We start from the raw sequence: 24,283 nt of genomic DNA, 5'->3' as shown, positions 1-24,283 counted from the left end.
ACAGACAGGTACGGGTCTGAATCCTGGTACTGCTACTTTTTGTCTGTGGGACCCCAGGCAAATTAATTAATACCTCTGGGATGCAGTTTCATCGTAAGTCAAATACAGAGGAATAGTACCTGCCTCAGAGTGTGGTTGGGAGGATCAGAGCAGAGAATATGTGTAAAGTCCATAGCACGGGCCCGGATGAAGCTTATGTTCAGTATAATAAGACTGTAATGATGGTAATGATGGAGATGATGCTTGGAACTTCTCAGTAGCAAACCTCATGGCTTTCTATCCCCCAAACCAGTATTAAGTATCAGACGAGGGTATCGTTCACAAGGTGTATCAGTTAGCGACTGCTATGTAACAGCCAAACCCAAGTCCCCTGAACAATGGCTTCAAACAACAATCATTTATTATTTATAGCTCAGGAATCCAGGCTGGGGGTTGGCCAGTCTCTGCTGGGCCCAGCTGATTTGGGCTGAGTTTGGTCATGGATCTGAGAGTCATTTGCTGTTGGTGATCTAGGCTGGCTCCATCTAGGGCTCCCCTAGTGCTCTTGAGAACTAGACTTAGAACTCACATACCATCTCATCTGCCACAGGCCACTGGGCAAAGCAAGTTGCAGGGCCAGTCCAGATTCTAGGGGTAGGGAAACAGGCTCTCCGTCTTTAGTGGGAGAAACTACAAAGTTGCAGAGCAACAAGGGTGGGCCCTGAAAGGGTGAAGAATTCAGGCTGACAGTGCAGCCAGCCAGTCCCAATCCCAGAGGGTTTGTGGCCTCAGGAAAATCGACAAGGATATCCTGGGAAAACTTGGCCTTTCAGGAATCGGCCATGAAGGGATCAGGGGGAGGCCTGTCTGTTACTAACCTCTGCCTCTCTGGTGGGGGCCTTTCTTGGGGCTTCTGGGCGTCACTGGGGCCCACAGGACTCCAGCTACACAGTCAGTCTCCTGGGACTGGAGGTATAACTGTGGCTCAGAAAGCTGGGTGCAGACCATAGAGCCTCAGGCCGCCCTGCCCGCTTTGGCCAGTGCCTTTTCTGTTCTGCTCAGGTGTAGTGAAGGATGGAGCCAGCGGCCCCCAAGGATAGAGGACACGGTGCCAGCTGTCCGGCCAAAGTCATACCGAAAGGCCCGACGCTCTTTTCCCCTCTGGGCCTCCAGCTCCGCCTCCGCACACCTACGGAAGCACTTCAGGGATTCTCCCCCAGGGTCATTCAAGATGGTCAGGGGCCTGGTATCCCTGTCTCCCAGCTCTCTCCTGGTTCATCCAGGGAAGCTGCTTCTCGCTGGTCAGTCATCTGCAAGGACCCTTCAAAGGGCTGAAAGTGTCACCCCAGAGCCTCCTTGTGCAGCTGCCACCGTCCTAGAATTTATCCATTGATCCAACCAAAGCAGAGACTCCCCAAAACCAAGATGCGGGCTTGTGGTCCTGGAGGGCGTGAAGGGACAAAAATGGTGGCCAACGTGGGGAGCAGATGAGAGAGGACCTCACTGTGGGGGACATGCAGTTGTCAGCTGCAGCTCTGCCTCGCTGCGGGATGGAAGGTCATGCAGTACTGAGGGCTTTCTGGGTTCTCATTGTAGAGTCAGGAGAGCAGTCCCACAGTTTAGGTTCAGCCCACCCCCCACATGCTGTGCGACATGGACTAGTCACTTCCTCCTCTGAGCCTCACATCTGAAAATGGGCAGCATTACAGCACCGCCTCTTAGAGCTGTCAGGACAGGAGGACACACAGCTCTGGGCACAGTGCCGAGCCCAGAGGAGGCACCTCCAGGACCGCAGACATTACCACTGCTGACCGGACAAGCGATGGAAACTCACCAGCTGCTTGGGACCTGCCTGTGCCCTCTGGAAGCAGCGGTGTGTTCTGTGGACCTGCTTTTTGGGGTCCTTCTTAGATCCTATCCCTGCACTTGCCCTGGACTGATTCTCTGCACAGCAGGCAGAACGACTTAAAACCCAAATTAGCTCATGTCACTTTTGTGCCCAAAACCTTCTAAAGACTTCCCAATCCCAGCATCCACAGAATAACACTCATTCGCAGGGTGACCTGCAGGACTGGCCAGGATGCTTCCCTGCTGCCCCTCCCTCTCCCTCATCCTCAGCTCCGGGCACAGGGTCCCCTGGCGGCCCCCTGGATGCCCCCTGCACAGGCCAAGCTCATTTCCACCGCAGGGCCCTTTCCCCTACTGCCTGAAATGTTCCTTCCTCGGCACACTCTCTCCCTTACTTCCTGTCTCAGTCAAACATCACTGTTTTATCTAACTCTGGCCCCACCATCACCTTGACCCCCACCCCCCAACCTGCTTAGCTTCGTTCATGGTATTTGCCACTCTCAGAAGTCACATGTTTGTAGCCTACTGTCTGTTCTCTCTCCAGAATGTAAGCCTCCAGAAGGCAGGGGTTTATCTCATTCCCTACTGCTAGTGTGAAGCCCAGCACACAAGAGGCCAAGGGCTCCACGGACGAGCCTGTAATATGAAGTTTGTAAGGTCCAAGTGCATCAGTTTATCTAATAGAATCCTCTGGTGCAGAGAGAATCATAGCTCCATTTTACAGATGGGGACAGCAAGGCTCAGAGAGCTGAACTGACCTGCCTGCAGCCACGCGGCAGGTGGAACTGAGACTGGAACATGGTCCCCTGGCCCCACTCCCTTCCCAGTGCCCCCCAGCTGTGTGGGGGGCACTAGGTAGGGGCTTGAGCCACACCTGCCCTCTGCGGGACAGGGCCAGGTGTTTTCCCAGGGCTGCCCACTCTAGATGCAGGAAGACTGGCTGGAAGTACTTTCAGGACAAGAGCGAGTGGCTGGAGACAATACGCTGGATGCTCCCAGCGAGTGTGTTACTCAGGGATGGCCGCTGTCACCTGAGACTAGTGACAAAGCCAGTGCAGAAGACCCAGATTGTGGCGCAATGCCCGGTACCTGCCATAAATCACACTTTGTCTTACGGGCGTTTCCATTTTCACAAATTCTGAAACTAAAACACAACTTCTGTCTTACTTGAGCAGATGTTAATTTGCAATGCAGAAGCCTCCATTTGTCGATGACTTTCCATTATCCTTATAATTGCCCCCACAGCCAGAGCTCGATAAAGTTATAAACTTGTCCTCTGGGAACACCAAGTCAATAAGAGGGTTATTGATTAGGTGGTGAAATGGTCTTTGCGCTCTCAAGTCGGGCGGCCTACTTGGCTGCCTATGAGGAAGATTCACTGGGAGTCATGGAAACGGGGCCACCGTGGGCTCTCTGCCTCCTGCCTTGGGTCTCCTTGGATCTTTGTACAGGGCTGGGGAGGGTGTGGCTCTCAGACACCAGGTTTTTACTAAAACTAAGCTGGGGAGACAATGTGGACATGCGGAGAGGGGGCTTTTTTTAAGCAACTGTAGACCCTATAAAAGGCTTCAGGCCACTGTGTTTGGAGCCAATGTTCTAGTTAATGTTTGGCAAAAAAAAAAAAAAAAAAAAAAAAAACCCGGCCTGGGTTGAAACCCATTTTCCAGCTGCATGGCCTTGGGCAAGTCACTTCAGCTCTCTAAGTATGGGGCTCCTTGTATGTAAAATAGAGGTGATTAAGACACCTTTGCCTCCCAAAACTGGGGAGGATTAAGCGAAACAATTCAAGTGAAGTGCCAAACACGTTGCTGGACACCCAATGCCCACTAAGTGACAGCTTTTGCTGTTGGCTTTTTGAAATTCTGAATTTTCTAGGTTACAGCTTTTGCCCCTTCTTCCTGATGGGAGAGAGAAGTAACTGACGTTGTAACTAACATTTTCTGGGTGCTCTCCACGGCGCAGGTGCTGGGCGAGGCCCCGAGGAGGCAGAGCCGAATAAGACCTGGTCCCTGCCGTCCGGGAGCTCCCAGCACACCGGGATCACAGGTAAGCAGCAGACCATTCCCGTGAAGCATGCTCGATGCCCCGTCCTCCAGGCAGGTCAGGACCTGGGAACCTCAGGGGGCTGGGGCAGCTGAGATCTTCAGCTTCCAGGCGGAGTAAGCAGCATGCCTACTATTACTTTATTATTATCATGATTGCTACCTCCCTCTTACAACCGATAGAACCAAGTCTCTTGAGAGGTTAGGTTAAATATGACAAGGAAAGGAAGGAGCTGAGGATTGAGTAGGGTGGCCCACAATCCTGGTTTGCCTGGGACTCTCAGTGTCAAAGCCAGGAAAGTCACAGGAAAAGCAGGACAATTCGGTCATCCTACTTTGAGCTGTGCCCAAATGTGTGGTCTTATCATTGCACCCTCAGCCGAAGCCCAGAGACGGGCTGTTTCTGCAGGTGAACCTTGCAGAGCTGGACTTCATGCCCTCTCGTTGGAGGTTCAAGGCTGACCCGGGGCCCATGTTCCTTACTGATGCTCCAAGGCCTGATGTAAAGACAGGAGACACATCCCGGAAGGTCCTTCCTGTACATTTGCTCACCCGATTGTCACATGAGGGCTGGGTGGGGATGGGAGGCAGGGGCCATAGGCAGCAATTACGGGAAAACTGGGGAATTGTAATGACCAAAACTCATAGCTGGAGGGTGGCGCAGAATGGGAATACCGAGTCCACACTCTCGCCGTTTGCGCTCTGTCTCTGGGGCGGAAACTCCTGTGAGCACCATAGGAAACACAAGCTTCTACTTGGGGTGGGTGTGGTGCTGACTTTCTGCGATCCCCTTGAGTTGCTTTCTCAGCACTTGACTGGGGTGTTAGGGAGCCCAGGAGACTGAAGGTGGGTAGACCCCTCGGAGTGCTGGCAGAGGGGCAGCAAAGGAGCTAAGCGGAAATGAGTCAGCTCCTCGTGCTTGGCGTGGGCCAGTCTTCCTCGGGGCCTTTCTCCTCCAGCTTGACTCAATCTTACGATCCAAGCCTTGCTCCAGGCAACACCAGGCATCGTGGAAGTCATTACGTAGAAGAGTTCTAGATGACAGTTATTTCCAGGGTGACCTCAAACCCATGGCTCTCAGAATCATCCTTAGAGCAAGCGGGCCGGGGAGAGGGCCACTGTCTATTAGGAAGGCATTTGAGAATGTGGGCAGGGAGAAAGCGGGGGAAGGCATGATCTGGCTTTTTGCGGCTCTTCTCTACTCTTGTAAAGCAGAAATTACCTCTCAACTCAGAATCACAGGCATTCCCGCAGCATGGAACACTTGACCCCATCACCACATTAACATTAAAATCTTATCTTGCCCTCTTCAGTTTCCTGATCACCTCCTCAAAACAGTAACATTAGGGAGCAAAGGATCTGAGGGTGTAGGACCTTCCCTGTTTCCATCACTGTCAGTGAAAAGTGGTAGAGAAGGTCAAATGTCTCCTTTGCCCAACACTCAATGTTAGTGGATGGAGAGTTATTATGGAAAGCCCTCAAACCCTGGGCTCATCCCCATACAAAGAAGCCTGTGAGATCCTGGCCAAAAGGGCAGAATTCCCAAGAGGCAGCAGACACTAGCTGGGCACTCTGAGTCTCCTTTGTCAGAGTCTCCCCGGGAGATGCTGGTAGAAACCGCTATCGGCAAACACCGTCTTTCATCATGGGCAACGTTGGGTTAAATCACGCTCACTGAGGCTCCCGCCTCTCCTCCCTCCCGCCTTTCTTTCTCTTGCTGGCTCCCACCCCCGCCCACTCCTGCTTTCTCTCCCAGTGCAAGTTTAATAAGCTAGTATCGAGACCATCTAGGCCCAGAGCTTTCAAAGATTTAAGACTTTTAAATGCGAAGCCCCTCATTATATCTGACTCTTTTCAATCAAAAAAGACCTGATAAGCCATTGATATGACACTGGTTATCAGTGGGATTTGTTTGACGTCGATTTGAAATGTGCACTGCTTGCTTTTTGGGGTAATGGAATCAAACACTTAGAACCGTGCAGCGCTAGCAGATCACTTTTCAAGTAAGAACATTAAAATGGAGAGGAACCCTGTTTGGGGGTTTATAAAAATAAAGCACTATTGTATGGGATGGCCTATAGCAGCGGCTGCACGGACAATTGACTTCCTTCCTATTAATCAACTACAATGTTTACCTTCTTATTCCAACCATTTCCAAACCATTAAAACTAAGAGGATTAGCATCGCATTTCTGCCAAGGTGTACTTTTATTTCAGCAAATACTACTTTTGCTCCAGGGGGAGATTAAAGGCATGAAAGAAATGATTTCTTCATTGGGCGTCCTGTGTCACACAGGTTTAAAAAAATAAAAAAATTATCTGGTTTAAAAGAATACAGTGTCCTTGTCCAGGAATAGCTGACTGCAAAAAGAGTTAAATTTCAGGACAAACAACATAAATTGTGAAGAATAATCCGATGTCAAGACTGAGGATTTCTCGCCACGTAAATAGCGCTGATGAAGGAGTCACTGAGGAACCAGAAGGGACGTGATTACCTTCGCTTTGATTAGGCTGGAAAAAGCCGAGTGTTTCTGCTGGAGCTTTCAAAAATACGTAAGCGCTAGAGTTTGAACGTGATGAGTTGTGCTTATGTGGATTTGCCTACATATATATAACTCCCGAGAATTTTTAAAAATGTAATGTTTTCTACCTTCTTTCTTCTAGAAATGTGTGAATTTTGTATAAAACCAACTTATAAAAATCATCCCTTCCCTATCCCCTTATCAAAAGTGCATTTAAAAATGAAGTGTCCTCTGTCTGAAGTGTATTATTACACAGCTCAGAGTCACCTCAAAGGTCCAGGTCAGGGGTTTGCAAAGCATGGTCTCTGCGCCACCAGCATGAACATCAACCTGGGAATGTGTCAAAAATGTGAAGTCACAGGCCCCACCCTAGATCAACTGAATCAGATATTTAGGGAAATCAGGGGAGGCCCTGCACTTCCAGGGGACCCTGAGGCACACTAGAGGTTGAGAACCACTGGCTGGGGGCTAATTTTCTCCTACGATGAGAGAGACCTAGAGAAAGATACAAACACACCCAAGGGTCACACAGCCTGTCAGTAACAGGGCCAGGGCTAAAATCAGGATAGGGTGAATAGGGAATAAAACGCAGGAGAGTCTCACTTCCGCAAGAGAATGAAAATACTGATGGGCAAAAAATAATTAAAACTTTAGAAGAGAAACAGCAAACGAATATTTGCATAACAAAGAGATTAACCTTGGGACTCCTTTAAATAATTCCAGCCACCAAATACAATGATCCAATTTGCAAATAAATTGATCTGTGTAGAGCTGCTTAGAACTGTATTAACATAAATGGAAGTGCAGGTATACAGGCACACACCCGGTCACGGTGAGTTGGAGCAGCCCCATTAGAAACACCAGCAATTAATCTCAGAAGGTCAATGTCAAAGGGTCTTGAAGAAGGTCCTATAACTTTCCACCTGCCCCTCAAAGAGGGTTGAACAAGAATGTACTTTTCATTGCAGCCTCATCGATTCTGGGCATTCTCATTTTATTTTTAATCCTGATGAATTTGTATAAAAATCCAATTTTGTTAACATTTCACATCCTTTCTTTCTTACACAGTTAATTGTAAAGCGATACTTGCTTATTGCAAAATGCTGGAAATTATAGAAAAGAATAGTAATAATAATAAAGATAATAATCCATAATCCCACCAACCAGGCAAATCCATTGTTTACAAGTGGGTATGATCTTCTAACATTTTTCTGGATGTGTTTTAAACATTTCTAACATTTTTCTGGATGCATTATAAACATATTCATGATCACACTATATATAAAATTTTATGTTGTGCTTTCTTCCATTTAACAATAAAATCTTAGCATTTCCTTGCATCAAAAACTCTGCAAGGTTAGCCCTTTCTGAAAACAATACAGAATTTGAAGACATATTAATAGAAGCTATTCTAAATGAAACTCAAGGGGTTAAAAAGACTTAAAAAAATGAACAGAGCATCAGTGAACTGTGGCGCAAAGTCACGGAACCAAATACACGTCATTGGAGTCCCTGAAGGAAAAGAGAAAGGAGATTGAAAAAATATTTGGAGTAATAACGTCCAAATATTTTCCAAGTTTGATTAAAACGATGAATCCACATATGTATGAAGTTCAATGAAACACAAGCACAAGAAACTTGGATAAAACTTCAAGCAAAATATATCATACTCAAATTGCTTAAAATCAGCAATAAATAGAAATCTTAAAAGCAACCAGTGGGGAAAAAAAGGCACAATATGTACAAAAGAACAAAGATAGGGAAGACAGCAGATTTCTCATCAGAAACAACACAAGCCAAAAGGCAATGGAGTATCATCTTTAAAGAACTGAAATAAAAAAATTGACAACCTAGAATTTGCTATCCAACAAATATATTTTCAAAATTAAGGCAAAATAAAGACTTCTGAAGACATTCAAAAGCTGAAAGAATTAATCACCAACAGACCTGAACAATGAGGAATAGTCAAGGGGGGCTTTTAAGCCAAAGGAAAATGATACCTGATGCAAACATACGTCTATACAAGGGCACGAAGAGGACTAGGGATGGAGGCTGCATGGGTAAGCGTAAAAGCTTCTCTTATTATATAAATAGCTTTGAAAGATAACCACCTGTTTTAAATAAAAATGAGAGCAATGATTCTGGGGTTTATAATACATGTAGAAGTAAAACGATGGACATAATAATACAAAGACCAAGAGGAGAGATGAAAATATACTTTCATACAGTCCTTATAATACACATGAAGTGTTACCTCTTGAAGATAGAATGTGATAAAGTATATACTGTAAACCCTAAGTCACCTACCAAAATAACATGACAAAGAGTTAAAGCTAATTAGTCAATTTAAAAAGATACAATGTGGGGGTCGGATATAGCTCAGTGGTAGAGTGCATGCTTAGCATGCACAAGGTCCTGGGTTCAATCCCCAGTACTTCCATTAAAAACATAAGCAAATAAAATAAGATTGAAGATTAAAAATGAAAGATACAGTGCTATCATAACAAAACATAATTTATCCCAAAAAGGCAGAAAAGAAGAAATAAGGAACAAAGAACAGACAGGACAAATAAACTAATAGAAAAATGTTAGATTTAACTCCAATAATATCAGTAATTACATTAAGTAAAAATGATCTAAACACCCCTAAAAGGCAGACATTGTGAGATTGGATAAAGTAAGCCCCAACTACATGCTGCCTACAAGAAAATTTTTAAAATATAAAAATGCAAATAGGTTAAAAATAAAAGAATGGAAAAAGATATACAATGTTAACACTGATTTAAGAAATCTTGAGTGGCTGTGTTAACATCATACAAAGTAGATTTCAGAGCAAAGAATATTACCAGGGGTAAAGGCAGTTATTTCATAATGAGTAAAAAATGAGTTAGTCGAGGAACATAACAATTCTAAATAGTTATGCACCTCATAGGGGAGTTTCAAAATGCATAGCAAAAACAGATAGTATTACTAGGAAAAACAGACAAATGTACAATTATATTAGAGATTTTTAGCACCCTTCTCTCAAAAATTAATAGAACAAATAGACAGAAAATCATTAAGTGTGCAGAACATTTGAACAGGACTGTCAACCGACTTGATTTAACTGACATTAATAAAATAATCCACCCTACAGTAGCTGAACATAATTTTTTTCTCAAACGCATACAAAGCATTTATCATGAATATTAAAAATGTCAATGAATTTTAAAAGATTCACCTTACACAAAATGTATTACCTGACCACGATGATATTAAGTTAGAAATCAATAACAGAAAGACATTTGCTAAATCTCCAAACACTGGAAAACTAAATAATACACTCTAAGTAGCCATGGGCCAAAGAATATATCAAAAAGGAAATTAAAACATATTTTGAAATAAATGAAAATGAAAATAGAACATACGAAAATTTGTGGGACAGCTACAGCAGTATTTAGAGGAAAGTTTATAGCAGTAAAGTGCCTATTTTTTTTCTAAATAGGTCTTAAAGAAAGGTCTTAAATCAGTGACTTCAGCTTACATATAAGAAAATGGAAAATGAAGAACAAAATAAACTAAAAGCAAGCATTAATAAAAATCAAAGCAGAAACCAATGAAGAGGAAAACAAAATACCACATAGAAATTCAGTGGAACCAAATCTGATTCTTTGAGAAAATCAATAAAATGATAAGCCTTTGCCCAGCTCAATCAGGAAAAAAGAGAGAGAATAAACAGATAACCAACATTAGGGATGAGAGAGGTAATACCAATACACATGCTACAAATATTAAAAGGAGAATTTAAAAGATGCACAAAAGATTTAAAGAGACAATGCTCCAAAGAAGTTATGTAGATGACAAATAAACACATGAAAAGATGCTCAACATCATTAGTCTTTAGGAAAATACAAATTTAAAGTGCAACAAGGTATCATTTTTTACCTATTAGAATGGAGGAACTTAAAAAGACTGCCTGTACCACTTATTGGCAAGGGTGTGTAGCCAACACGCACTGCTGGTGGGAATGCAGAATGGTACAACCACTTTGGGAAAGACTGGCAGATTCTTTCACAGTCAAACTTATGACCCAGTCACTCCACTCCTAGGTATTTATCCCAAAGAAACGTAGGCATATATTCTTACAAAGGCTTGCACTTGATTTTTTTTAAAAATGTGACTCCTTTTTCATTTATTTTTATTTTTTATTTTTTTGCGGGGAAGGTAATTAGATTTACTTATTTATTTTTAGAGGAGGGACTGGGGATTGAACCCAGGACCTTGTGCATGCTAAACCTGTGCTCTACCACTTGAGCTATATTCTGCCCCCTTGATTATTAATAATAACTTAATTTGTAATAACTCAGAACTAGAAACCACCCAAATGTCCATCAATATTTGAAAGGATAAACAAATTGTAGTTTATCTGTGTAAGGAAATACTACTCTGCAATGAATAGGATTCAACTACTGATACACAAAACAACATAGATGGTTCTCAAAATAACGATGCTAAGCAAAAAAGCCAGAAAGCACACAAATAAGGGTTCATACTGTATAATTCCGATTAAAATTCTGAAAAAGGAAAACTAATCTATAGTGACAGAAAACAGATATGTTGTTGCCTGAAAATGAGAGGGGTTGGAGTGGGGATGGAGGAAGAAATCGGAAAAGGTCCCAAGGTAAACTCTGGAGGTGGTTAAATGTATTCAATATCTTCCCTGTGGCCACAGTTTCACAAATGTATACACACATCACACCTTATCATATGGTATATTTTAAATCTGCACAGGTTGTTGTTTATCAATTATTCTTTAATAAGGCTTTTTTAAGAAAAAGTCTGCAAAATATTTACAAGAAGGAGCATAAAATAGGTTTCAGTCTGGATATTGATAATTTTTATCTACAGGTATATTTTACCATGTGTTCTATTAAGAATTTTAAGATATTCCCCAGGAACTGGATATTTTTGTAGTTTCCTTTTGATTTCCTTTGACAAGTAACACTGCAGGATGCACGCTTCTGACCACAGAGCTTTCCTTTCGCATCCCATATTACTTCCTTGGGCTACATTCCCAGAGGTGGAACTACTGATTTAATGGATATGAACATTTTATTCATTGCTAAATTGCTTTCCAAAAGAAAAGGTTAGGCCAATTTATACCAGGTATAAGAGTTTCTATGTCTCTGCGCTAGTTCCAAGCTCAGAATCCTCATTTTTAAATGTTAATTTGATAAGTTAAAACGTATTTCTTTGATATTTTAGTTTTTCTTTATTTGACTTTTTAAAGTAAATTAAAATGTCTTTTTCAAGTACATGCTATTCATTTGCGTTTGGGAGTAGGAATGTTTCCTTTTTTCTTTGGCCAATGATCTGTTAAGATCATGGTAATTCCTTTCCAACTTGAATAAATTTCTAACATATTAAGTCGATTCATCTTTTTTCATATTTTGTGAATACTTTTCTTACATAGTCTGGGCTTGGGAGTGTTGGGGGGTTTTTTGTTTCATTTTTGGGGGTTTGGGGGGGTTTTTTGCCATACAGAAATTTTACTTTTTTGTGGTCAAATCTCTCAATCTGTCCCCCTTCTATCCTTCATTAATTTGAAACTTGGAAATATCTCCCCACTTTAAAATTGTGATAAATACTTGCTGCAATTCTAGTCCCCCCCCCCTTTTTTTTTGTAAAAAAGAAAAAAAAAGGTTGAACTCTTTAATCCTTGTGGAATTTATGCAGGCGTATAATGTGTGTAGGTTTCACATTTCTGTTTTTCCCCTCAAATAGTAAACCAGCTGTTCAAACACTATTACTATATAATTCCTAAGAAAGGGGAAGCTTGGGTGATGTCAGGGGCAGCAGAGGTAAGAGCAGGGCATGGCGGGATGTCAGGAGTAGAAGACTGTCCGAGTCACTGCCGCTCCGTCACCAGACCCAAGGGGAGAGGGGTAGAAAGGATGGCTTCTACATGGAAGCTGCTTGCTTGAGCATCTTAAGTTTTGTTATTAGGCCTTTCCATTTGACATGTATTACAGAAAAAAAAAAAAAAACTGGTGATATTTGGAAAAAGAAAGTGATAAAAATGCAGCATAAGGAAGAAATGGACATTTTTGGTGGGTTTGGTTCAACAGGGTATCAAGTTCACTGGCGAGAATGTTAGGTTACTCCCCAAGACCTCACGTCTTAGTCAAGGTGCCGGCAGGAGTTCAAGGTCCACTGTTAACTCTGCAAGTTCAATGGCACAGAACAGAAAAGCCCAGAACAAGTTTATTTGTCTCATATGAAGTAAATCAGAGGTGGGGGGAGGTCCCAGGGTGTGGCCAAGGGCAGCTCAGTAAAGCCAGCAGAGCCCAGGTTCCTTCCGAGCCTCCTCTCCGGCATTCCCAGGGGACCGAGAGTCCTTCTGCTCCGAGATGGTTTCTGGAGCTCAGTGTTTCAGGCAGCAGGAGGGAGGAAGATTGAAAAAACAAACAAAGGCAGACCCCCTCCCTTTTAAGGAGATTTCCTAGAAATCTTAGGTCTTATGGCCAGAATTTGTTGCATGTCCTCACAGGCAAGGGAGGCTGGAACACTCTTCCTGGTGGATCTTGGGATGTTCCCAACAGCTGCCTCTACACTTCCAACATCAGGCAAATCGTTCAGACCCCCTGGGCCTCAAATTTCACTGTTTATAAAATGAGCAAGTTATATCAGCTGACCTCCAAGGGCCTTGCTAGCCAAGGATCCCTTTACCCTGTGGTAGGTTCTTAGGGAGCAGGTTGTACCTTCCAAGATGTTTGTATTTCCCTCACCGACTCCCCACCCTCCTCTCACCACCCCCCAAGTAAAACAGTTCTCTCGCTAACATCTCAGGGTCTCGGTTTCTTCAGGTATAAAATAAGACAGTTATACCTGCCTGTCCAGTTGCTCGGAGGACAAGGTCAAGTGATGCACATGACTCACCTAACAGGTAACAAGAGGGGAGACAAAGGTGCAGAATAAAGAAAGACACCTCTGTCTGTTCTCCTGGGCAGACGGACTTTCCCATTGAGCCCAACCACCGTTTCAGCCGGCCAAGCTGAACCTACTAAAAAAAAAATTGAAATACTTCCACAGATGTTGAAGTAAATCCTTCTTCTAAGATTCTGAAAGTGTGGCTTATTTCTTCCCAAACTCAAATCCTGGAAGGACAAATAATACTTAGGTTTCAAAAACCAGATGTTCCCTCATCCACACATGCACCGAATGCCCTGTGTGCCTTGTCTTTCAGACTTTTTCTCTGGGAGATCCTTCTTCAAACAAAAATATAAAAGAGAGATGAGGAGAATGTGGCAGTGCTGGAGTGTTGGGGTACACACTCTCCACCGCTTCTTCTGACTAGTAGAAGAGAGACCCAGGTTACCAACTGCCATCCAAGTGCCCTTATTCTCAATGGCACCGATAGTGGCCCACACACTCCCCAGGCTGGATGCAGGGATGTGGCCGGACAGTCAGGACAACAAGACTGGCCGGCCCAGCCTCCTCAGCCAGACTGATGGACGAAGCTAAGGGGAGAGGTCCCTTTCAGAAGGCCTTTCCTAGTCTCTGACACGTGCCCCAAATGCCCAAGGAGCTAAGAGAGACCAAAAGAACAGGAGGCAGAAAAAGCCAGAGGCTGCCCACTGCCTGGAATGGACACTCACTGAGCCTGAGACCAGACTCACTGGGTCTGAGTTATCCTTAACACACCTCACCCCTAAACCAGCCACATTCAGTCCCTAATCAAGTCCTATCTACTGCTCTTCGTAAATAGCTCTCCAATCTGCCATTTCTCTCACCTGCCTTGCCCTCTAGGGTACCATCTCTGCTCATCAGGACCTTGGCAATAGTCTCTCATTTGTCCGCCACCCCCCTCCTGCCTCTTCCGTCTGGAGTCCACTCTGCAGTGAAAGCGATCTTTTAAAACTGGAAATCTAATTGTGTCATTGCCTGGTTTAAAACCTGCAATGGCTTCCCATTTTTCTGAGGAGAAAGACCAAACCCCAGCACCTGTCTGTCCTACCTCCTCTCCCACCAACTTCTCCTCTGCATTCCTCTCTCCCTGGCCTTCTCGCAGTCCCTCACATGCATCTCTCTGGCCCAGGACCTTTGCACAGCCCATTCCCTTACCTGGAATGCTCTTTTCTCCCTCTTTGCCAAGTTACATCCCACTCAGTCTCCAAACTTCAGTTCAATGTCTGCTCTGCAGGGCAGCCTCCTATGGCCCCATGGCTGGGACCAGCTCCCCTCTCCTCTGCGATGATTTAGGGCTGATTTGAATGCTTACTTAATGTCTCTCTGTCTAAGTCCCATGAGGGCAGGCATCATGTCTTTTTATTTTCTGCCCATCATGCTATTCCAAGCCTCTAGCACATTGGGTCATACAAGTAGATGTGCAAATAACACTTGCTGGAAAAAAATACACAAAACTGAGATAAATATCCACCACATAGCACAGCAGGAACCTCCACGTGAGATACTACTTTGCTTAAGCACAGGGCTTCTTTAGTAAACTGAGAGCCCATTGGTCGGGAGCCAGTCTTGTTCATCTTGCTATGCTCGAGCCTTGGTGGGACCTGGTGTTCAAACTTGGAGATCAAACCAATATATATAAAATAGATAAACAAGTTCATATTGTGTAGCACAGAGAACTATATTCGATATCTTATAGTAACTTATGGTGAAAAAGAATATGAAAACTAATACATGTATGTTCATGTGAGACTGAAGCATTGTGCTGTACACCAGAAATTGACACAATGTTGTAAACTGACTATACTTCAGTTAAATATATATATATAGAGAGAGAGAGAGAGAGAGAGAGAGAGAGAGAACTTGGAGATTGAATGTTGTATGTGCAAATGCTCCCATCATACAAATATAAGTGCTTAAAACTGTGTCCAGGTAAACTTGAAGTGAAAATCTGGGTGCATAGGGAAAACTTTGGAATGACAGACCTGTTGGAAGCCCTGCCCCTGCCACTTAGCAGCTGTGTGACCGTGCGAGAGGTGCTGTACCTCTCTGAGCCCCACTGAAATTGAGGAGCTGGAAGCAGACTCCTAAACGTTCCTTATTGCTAATGGACCAGAGAAGCCAATCCCTGTGTCCCTATGTCCCTGTGTCCCTGTGTCCCTGTGTCCCTGTGTCTCGTGTCTGAATCAAATTTCTCCAGTCTGATTTCCCTTCCTGAGGCTCCATCCCCACAGTAACGTCCAAATTGAAACAGACATGTCTGGATTCTTCTTGAACTACAGACTCAGCCCTCTGAGGAGCCTGGTCTGGGAGGCAGGAGGGGGCAGCCCACTGTCACATCTCCTGCAAGACCCAGGGTCCCCTCCCTGATGGGCCGCTTGCCTGCAATACCATCCCAGGTTCTGTGCCGGCAGCTCCACAGCAGAACAGACCGGGTTCCAGCTGGTAGCCGGTAAACTGGATTCTCGCTCTGCATTTGCTGAGCCTCTTATCACAAGGGGATGCTGATTTCCTTCTCTCTGCCGCCCCAAACCCGAGAGGACAAAGGGGCACACAGGCAGCTGGAGGGACCCAGGTCCACGTGGGCATCAAGACATTTTACAACGAAAGGTGACCTCCAGCTCTGGCTGGAAGAGGCTCAAAGGACAGAATAATAAAGTCAAGAATGAATTATCACAGAAATAACCACAGCAGTCCCATTCAGTGCTCCCTGCATTGGACCCTCACAGGCATCATCTCTTGAACCCTTCACGACAATCATATGATAAAAGGACTACTTGCATCCACATTTGACGGAGCAGAGAATAATCTCAAACAGTCCTACCACCTGCCCACAGTCACGCAGTTGAACCTGGACTCAGACCCAGGAGGGCTGGTTTCGAGCAAAAGTGACTTAAGTTTAGAATGTTACTGATGGCTGCGGCGTGCTGATTGTGCATTCATTCATTCATTCATTCGTGTCATTGTTGACAGCCTGCTCTGTGCCAGGCTCTGAGATTGGAACAGGGGAGACTGTAAATAGAACCTAAGCTTGTAGTCTAGTGGGGGAAACAGTGACTGAGAATCACACAATTACATGAATAATCACAGACTGAAATGTATCTGGAGGGAGAAGTTAAGGGGTCCTGGGCTACAGGGTGGGGAAAGTGTGGTTGGGGAAAATTCCTCCAGGAAAGGACTATTGGGCAACCCAGTTTGCTCAGAGAACACCTGGTTTGAGGTTCTCCCAGGGGAGCAGAGTAGGCAGCCGCGTTTCCGCGGCACAAAGGTGCCAGGGCTGTCCGGGCAGGAGCGGGCGGGGGCAGAGAGAGCAGGCAGAGCCAGAGAGCTGAGCCTGACAGCACTGATTTTGCCCAAATGATAACCTGCTGAAGGAAATGATCTCCCAGGCCCCCGGACCTCTCATCTAATTGCAAACCACGCAACCTTAGCGGCAGCAAGATCTGCAGATAGCAAACACTGTCATCGCCTCTGCTGCCCTCGCTGGCGCCCGCCCCACTCTGTGCCCTGGAGCAGGAGGACGCCCGCCTGCTCAGGGCTCAGTGCCCGGGCAGGTGAACGTCAGGGGGCCGGGGAACCCTTCAGGGTACGCGAGTCCTGTACCCAGGGATCAATCCCCCAGGACCTCAGCAGAGGATGTGGCAGCATTGCCTGGGGAGATGTCCCAAGTATTGAGAACCACAGAGTTATCTAGAAAGGCCCCAAGGCTGGGGATCAAAGTGAGGCGAGTTTCAGAGAAAGCACAACACCACATTCGGGTTTCATTTTGGAAAGTAGAGATCAGTCAAACTGAAGCTGCCTCTCGTCCATCACAAGCAAACTTGGCCTTCCTGTGCTGCAGGTGGTGGACCTAACAGGAGGCAAGGCAGTGATGGGAGGACCTGGGCTTGTGGACACAAAAAATTGGTTGTTCCTTATGCCAGGAGCCCACATTTCAACAAGGAGTCCTCCCTCTCTTCAGCACCCCCTTTATAACTTTTCATTTCTTAACTACATAAGAAATATATATGTGTCTTGAAGAGAAATGAGAAAGAGATGAGTAAGAAAGAAGAAAATAGCATCTCCAGTAATTCCATTACTAGGGGAGACTCCAATGATGCTCAGATGATGCTCAGCACGTGCACACCTCTGTTTACAAAAATGGATCCCACTTGACATGCTGTTTTGTAGCTTGCCCTGTAAACATGTTTCATGCCATGGAATATATTTCCACAATATCATTCCCATGGCTGCGTAACCTTCTCATGAAGATCTCTGCCACAATGTATTCATCTAATTCCCTGTTATTGGTCATCTGAGTTGTTTCCAATATTTCTTTTTAAAAGACCCCTACAAGGAAAAGCCATGAAGCTTAATGTTCGTGTGCACTCCAAGTACTTTTTGAGGAGCCCAGAAGTTCAGCTGCCAATTTTTTTTTCCCAAACTCCTGATTTATCCCTCCCCTCTTTTCCCCTTTGGTAACTGTAAGTTTGCTTTCTATGTCTGAGAGTCTGTTTCTATTTTGCAAATAAGTTCATTTGTGTCATTTTTTAAGATTCCACATGTAAGTAATATCATATGATATTTGTCTTTCTCTGTCTGACTTAACTTCACTTAGTGTAATAGTCTCTAGGTCCATCCATGTTGCTGCGAAAGGCATTATTTCATTCTTTTTTATAACTGAATATTACTCCATTGTATATATACACCACATCTTTTTTATTCAGTCCTTTGTCAGTGGACATTTAGGCTGCTTCCATGTCTTGGCTATTGTAAATAGTGCTGCTCTGAACATTGGGGTGCATGTATCTTTTCAAATTAGAGTTTTCTTCAGATATGTGCCCAGGACTGGGATTTTTGGATCATATAGTAACTCCATTTTTAGTTTTCTTAAAGAATCTCCATAAATCTCCATTCTGTTCTCCATAGTGGCTGCACCAATTTACATTCCCAACAGTGAAGGAGGGTTCCCTTCTCTCCACATCCTCTCCAGCATTTATCATTTGTAGACTTTTTGATGACGGCCATTCTAACCAGTGTGAAGTGATAACCTCATAATAGTTTTGATTAATTAGTGATGTTGATCTTTTTATGTGCCAGTTGGTTATCTGGATGTCTTCCTTGGAGAAATGTCTGTTTAGGTTTTCTGCCCATTTTCTGATCGGGTTGTTTGGTGTCTTTTGTTTGTTTGTTTGTTTATTGAGCTGTATGAGCTGTTTGTATATTTTGGGAATTAAGCCCTTGTCGGTCAAATCATTTGCAAATATTTTCTCTCATTCTGTAGGTTGTCTTTTCATTTTGTTTATGGCTTCCTTTGCTGTGCAAACACTTGTAAGTTGAAGTAGGTCCCATTTGTTTATTTTTGCTCTATTTCTTTGGCCTTAGGGGACTGACCTAAGAAAATATTGCTATGGTTTATATCAGAGAATGGTTTGCCTATGTTCTCTTCTTGGAGTTTCATGGTGTCATGTCCTATATTTAAGTCTTTAAGCCATTCTGAGTTTATTTTTGTGTATGGTGTGAGGGAGTGTTCTAACTCCATTAGTTTACATGCAGCTGTGCAGGTTTCCCAGCACCACTTGCTGGAGTGCCTGTCTATTCTCCATTGTATATTGTTGACTCCTTTGCCAAAGATTAATTGACCATAGGTGTGGGGATTTATTTCTGGGCTCTCTATTCTGTTCCATTGATCCATATGTCTGTTTTTGTGCCAATACTGCACTGTTTTGATTCCTGTAGCTTTGTAGCATTATCTGAAGTCTGGAAAGGTTGTGCCTCTAGCTTTGCTCTTGTTCCTCGGGATTGCTTTGGCAATTCTGGGTCATCTGTGATTCCATATAAATTTTAAGATTATTTGTTCTAGTTCTGTGAAAAATGTCCTGAATAATTTGATAGGGATCACATCAAATCTGTAGACTGCTTTAGGCAGTATGGCCATATGAACAATATCAATTCTTCCAATCCAAGAGCATGGGTTATCTTTCCATTTCTTTGAGTCATCCTCAATTTTTTCTACCAATGTTTTACAGTTCTCAGCGTGTAAGCCTTTCACCTCCTTGGTCAGGTTTAAGCCTAAGTATTTTATTAGCTGCCAATTTCATTCATTGATGATTAACAGGGAGCTAGAATAAGAAAAGAACAGGGAGCCATGCCGTCTACATTTAGAATCACAGTTGGGGGTCTGTAATCGAGTATTTGGGGGAGGTTGGTTCAAATAGACAACTTTCTTTCTTTTGGAGCTATTGTTAACTCTCAAGAGAAGTTCAGTAAAGAACAACAAAAGTGTTGTTTTGAGGGGAGTTTAGCTCTTCCTGGGTAAATGCCAGTACTATTTCCCTATCAGAGAACCACCCTGAATTGGCAGTTTCCACCTCCATAAAAACTGCGGAATGTCAGTCCAGCGGGCTGGGAGGGAGAAACTGCAGAACAGGCTGCTGATGCTCAGGTCCTGTTCAGGCTGGGCGTGGACCCCAGATACCGTCAACTTCGGCCCCCAGAAAATCAGAGCTAACAATGGATTCGTTTTCATTTGCAGAAAGTCCTCATTGGTCCTTTTGCCTTGGGTGGGGCCAGAAACTGTGAAGTGTCTCCAGAAGGATCCGGAGTCTTTGTTTAATTATTGACAGTGGTTAATGGACTTCTCTTTACGCTGGAAGGCTGGTATCACACGAGCAGCCCTGCCTGAAGCCTGGAGCTCCCCGGAGTCTCTGAGAAGTTAGACAGAAGGAGAAGAGTTCACGTTTCTAAATGTCGGGGGCAGAGAGAGAAAAGGGGAAGGAGGCTGTGCCCTGAAAGAGAGCAAGGGAATTGTCCAGAAACTCATAGGTGACGAAGCGAGTAGAATTCGGGGCTGGAGGAGCCCCGGCAGGCTTTGAACTCTGCCCTAGTTCCACAGGTCATATAGACTCTTTGCTTTGACCACCTACGTGAGGCCAGTCACCCCCACCAGTCCTGGCCTTGCAAATGGGACCTGTGGTTGAGCTAATGGGATTTCTAAGGCTTTCTGTGGATTCTCTAGTTCTCTTTGAGAAGCTGCACTTGCCTCTTTGATACTCTGCTGTGTATGATTCTCTCAAGAAAATAAAAAGGTCACAAGTCAGGATACAGTGAGGCAGGAAGAAAGGGGCTGGGTTTCCAGGAGCGCCCGCGGAGGGGGGCCATTCAGGGTGAGCGCGGAATAAGACGGCGCCCGCCGGCGCCCAGGCTCCAGAGGCAAAGCAAAGCTTGCTGTTTCGAATCCGTGAGGCCTCCCCTGAATCTCCGTTCAGCCCAGGTCTCAGAGGAAGTGGCCAAATATCCTGAGAGAAATGGCTTTGCTTGTAACTGGCCCAGCCCAGCTCCTGGCTCCCGGCTACAGTGGGCGCCGGCAGGCTCCTTCCTCCTCCTCCTCCTCCTCCAGGAACAAGCCACTTATTCCTCCAGCCTCTCATCTGAGACCCTCTCCTGCCTTTGCCCTCTGCCAAGGGAGCTGCCCTGGGACAGTCCCCGTTCAGGGAGGGGCTGATCAGGTGGCACAAGACCCAGCCCCCCTGCTTCAGTTCAGGGCGACCCCTAGGGCTGCCCGGGCTCCAGAGCGCCCATCATGGGCGAGCTCTCTGCTGCTCCACCCCCCACGTCTAAGTCTCCCCCCGCCCCTCTGCCTCCCTCCCCACCTCACAGGTGCTGCTCCCAAGGGCACTCCCCGTGAACGTCCATCTGAGTCTCCTTCCCAGGAACTCAGCTAAGAGTCTCGCTCATAATTTTTTTAATGCCATTTATTGAACCCACGGCTTGTCATGCCTGTAAACCATCTCAATCACCGACCCTTACAAGGCAGGTGTTAATGTGCTCTGTTTACAAGTGGGGAAAAGCCCTGGAGAAGCTGGAGGTTAAATCATTTCACCAAGGTCACAGAGGCTGTCAGGATTTGAATCCAGGCCAACTCTAAGACTTGGCCTTCTAATGCATCGTGCTCTTCGAAGCCCTGCCCAAAGGCTTCCAGGACGCCCTCCACGATTTCCTTGATGATCTTCTCATTCTCTGTCTCTCTCTCTCTGCACATCTCCTTGTTTGTGCCTCTTTATGGATTTGAGTTCTACGCTCCATATGAACTAGGGGTCCAAGGTGCTCACCGGCTCCACGAGGGAGGGCCTGTGTCATACACGCTGTGGGGTCAACTGTCCCGCCTGTCATGTCTGGCACATAACAGACACGCAGGAACTGGCAAATATATTAAGATGATTGTCTTCACACACACACACACACAAACTCATCTCCTCAGAGGTTCTGGGCTACGTGGTTTATGAAAATAAATGCCTGCTCAGGGGTCTGCATGGTATATTTCATCGTCAGCAGCACACATAACAATGTGGTCCCCAAAGACACTCACAAACCCTGGATTCAGTTTTGAGATTATAAAAGAGACTTCTAGAAACAAGCACCTTTGTTCAGGCTTTGACTGTGGCACAACTTCTGAAGACATGTGTAGACAAATCCTAGGACATTAAACTCTGAAGTGGAGCTCAGTCCTGAAGGCCCAAAGCAATCACTGCCTAAAAGGATAAAAAATCTCTCTCTCCCCTGCCTCTGGCACCAGAGGGCCAGATCACAGCTGATTACCTGGCTGGACCACCGATCTCCAGCTAGTTTCCCATGACCCATGTTTCTCTTTCTGGAAAGCCATCATCCCTGCCATCTTCCTCACTGACCGAGCCTTTGCAGAGTGCCAGGCATTGAGCTAAGCATCGTTGGAGCGTTATAAGATTTGTCCTCCCAAAAGCCTTCTAAAGGAGGTACCATTGTTATTCCCATTTAAGGATAGAGACAGGACCAGCAAATTGCCCTAAGTGACATCACTTGGAAAGTGGCAGAACTGGCACTCAAAGCCAGGCCTACAACCAGAGCCAAGAACGAAACTGGCTCCCTGACGTGGCAGAAGCACAGAAGTCCCTAACATATGAGCTGGATTCTCCCTCACCCCAGAGTTGCCAAGAGACAGATGAACATGTATTCTGCTATCTAATTCCTTAAGTCTGTTGGGAGACAATTCTACGACGTTCCCTGTGCTTCTGCTGGTCTTGAGAGTAGAGAACCCTCAGTACCTTTGTCCTGGACTATCTTCTCAGGGATGTTTGAATTGAAAACAGCCTCGGGAGACAGAGATAGGGTCTCCCTCCAGGGCAAAGAGCAGGTTGTTACCTGGCCAGCATAATCAAATGACGTCTGCCTTTGGGCCCAGATCTAGCAGCCTTGCTCCTCAGTGGACGAGCTCCACGTACCCTGGGTCTGGTTCTGCTCCTCTCTTGTGCTCGCTGCCCACGTGGGCCACCGCCTGGCCCACCTCACAGCGCCCTGTGGGAGCTGGGTCTCAAAGAACGGGTGCTCCTGCTGCTTCTCTGAGTAATGAGCTCTCCTTGGTCTCTGGGAGTCTTGTGTCTTCTCTCAGCATCCATGGAACTGCAGGAGACGAACTTGTTAACTTACAAGTAGGATGAAAACTCAGACCCTCCACAGTTCTTGATAATTTCCTTCACTCTAGAGCAGCAGAAACCCCTCTGGGCTGGGAGTTCTAGGAAGGTCTTCCTGGGAGGTGGGACCAGTGGGAATGACAGCTGTGAGCTCATTGCTTCCAACACTTTCTCCACCGCTATCCTCAGGGAGACATGAAATAGAAGGAAAAATCCTTGTGTAAGCAGCTCTGGGCAGGAAACTGCCCTCAGCAGGAAGCCCCTTGTCTTGTCACTTTAGCAAAGCTATAGGGCAACTAATCTTAAACCAGGCACCCCCATGCGCTACTCACCTCGGGTCCGAGCACACTTTTCACACAGTACTTTGCCTAACCTGTTGGTTCTTTCCATAGATCAGAGAAGTGAAAAAGAAGTAATTAACAGATGACCAGGTCTCTTCCCTGGCTTCCCCTTCAGTGGTCTCGCGGACAAACCGGGCAGACAAGACAGCATTTAAAGAAAGATCTCGAGGAGTTGACAATCCCACACACGGTGGGAGGTGGTGATGAGTCTGACCCCGTCTCAGTGGTTAACTTAGATTGCTTCCCCTTTTCCCTTTAAGAATTTTCTCGGCTGAGCAGCATCTTCAGAGTTGATTTGGGGGGGACATGAGTCCACCTTCTCCCCAGATTGCTGGCTTTCTAATTAACAGCAACTTTCCTTTCTATCAACACCTGCCCCTCAGGTACTGACTTTTGAGTGGCGAGCTGCCAGACCTGAGCTTAGTAGCTCTTACAGAGGGAAGCATAAAAGTTCAAAGCAATGACGATGAAGGGGATGACAATGATGGTGAGAAAGAGGAGGATGACAACGACAACAGTGATTTCCAAAGCAGCTGCCATGCGCTGGGCACCAACTGCATGGCAAACGCACGCATCGCCTCATTTAATATTCACAACAAACCTGCAAGGTGGCTAGATACAAACTCCCACACTGCCTTCAAAAGTCATTACCCCAATATCCCTTGCTCGGCGCCGTCTACCCCACCCACCCTGCTTACGTTACAGTATTTAATCCCCCATTCCCAGCCCTCCTCCACGTTCATAGACCCTTTAATTTGGTCTATTTTTCCACATCATCACATTTTTCACGTTATAACATATTGCATAATATCCTAATTCACTGATTCATTATATTTATTGCTGATGGTCTGTCTCTACAAGCTGCATGGGTTTTTGTCTGCTTTATTCACAGATGTCTCCCACATACGTAGAAGAGAGCCTGGTCATGGTAAACCCTCAATAAATACTAGTTGAATAGGTGAATGAATGAACTTGGATTCGTGTATTTGGAGGAGGGGGTGGTGTCTGGATTTCCCTGGACTTTAGATTCCACAGCCTTGTGCTAAGAGCTTGGTGGCTTCCGTGCTTGACCCGCTCCTGACATGCTGGGGGCCCCACAGATGTCAATGCATTCACCCTCCTGTATGACTGCACGACAGAGTCATAATTTCATTTTGTCTACTGTTTCAGCCTAGATTTTAT

The sequence above is a fragment of the Camelus dromedarius genome, chromosome 8 (genome assembly GCF_036321535.1).
Source record: "Camelus dromedarius isolate mCamDro1 chromosome 8, mCamDro1.pat, whole genome shotgun sequence".
NCBI classification, from domain to species: domain Eukaryota; kingdom Metazoa; phylum Chordata; class Mammalia; order Artiodactyla; family Camelidae; genus Camelus; species Camelus dromedarius.
This window is presented reverse-complemented; position numbering follows the sequence as displayed.